Genomic DNA, 1,005 nt, shown 5'->3' with positions numbered 1-1,005 from the left:
CCTAGATTGGATATAAAGTACTGAATTCTGCAGCATAGAGGATGATGGAAGCTGGAGCTATTGCAGTGAGGTTACAATACAAAACATGCAATGGGATCACTCTTCAGAGCTTATTTTTGGTGGTAACTTATCATCCCTAGAGACAAGGGAGAGAGGAAGTCAGACCAACTACAGAGCGCTGCAGGATGTCTTGACATGCACAGCAAACTTTTAGGATCTCTGTTTCCACCCCCACACTCTCCCCAAAGAAGCACGCCGACCCACACTGATGTCACCTTAACCAGAGCCGAGTGTTTAATTGATTGCAAGGGAGTGACAACCGCACAGTGGTTGTGCTGGGAAGATACCCACTGCACAGTGGTGGTACGGAGTCTTTAAAACAAAAGTAAAGACGTGAAGGCAGATCCGTCTCACAACAGAGTACAACAAAAAACAACTTACGCATCTGGGGATTCTGGGGGCAGCATTAGAAATAATGATGCCTCCTAAGGACTAGCAAATACCCAGGCCTGAGGCATCTCAGCATGACTGAGATGAGAGATTTGTCAGCACAACTGACTCCCCAACATCAGTACTGAACAGCAGGCAATGGATCTAAGGTTTTTTGTTTTTTTTAATATACGTCTCACAACAGAGTACAACAAAAAACAACTTACGCATCTGGGGATTCTGGGGGCAGCATTAGAAATAATGATGCCTCCTAAGGACTAGCAAATACCCAGGCCTGAGGCATCTCAGCATGACTGAGATGAGAGATTTGTCAGCACAACTGACTCCCCAACATCAGTACTGAACAGCAGGCAATGGATCTAAGGTTTTTTGTTTTTTTTTAATATATATATATATTTATATTTATATATATAAAGCGCCTATCACCATATTGATAAACATTCTTTGGAACCACTCTGACGGCAGAGGTAAGAACAGGAGTCAGCCTGAGTACCTCAGAGCACTTCTGTTTCCAACCAGTTTGGAAAAAAAAAAAAAAAAAAGCCACAAATCTTG

The sequence above is a fragment of the Aptenodytes forsteri genome, unplaced genomic scaffold (assembly GCF_000699145.1).
Source record: "Aptenodytes forsteri isolate BGI_AS27 unplaced genomic scaffold, ASM69914v1 Scaffold61, whole genome shotgun sequence".
Taxonomy (NCBI): Eukaryota; Metazoa; Chordata; class Aves; order Sphenisciformes; family Spheniscidae; genus Aptenodytes; species Aptenodytes forsteri.
The sequence above is the reverse complement of the archived record's forward strand: the minus strand, read 5'-3'. Positions refer to the sequence as shown.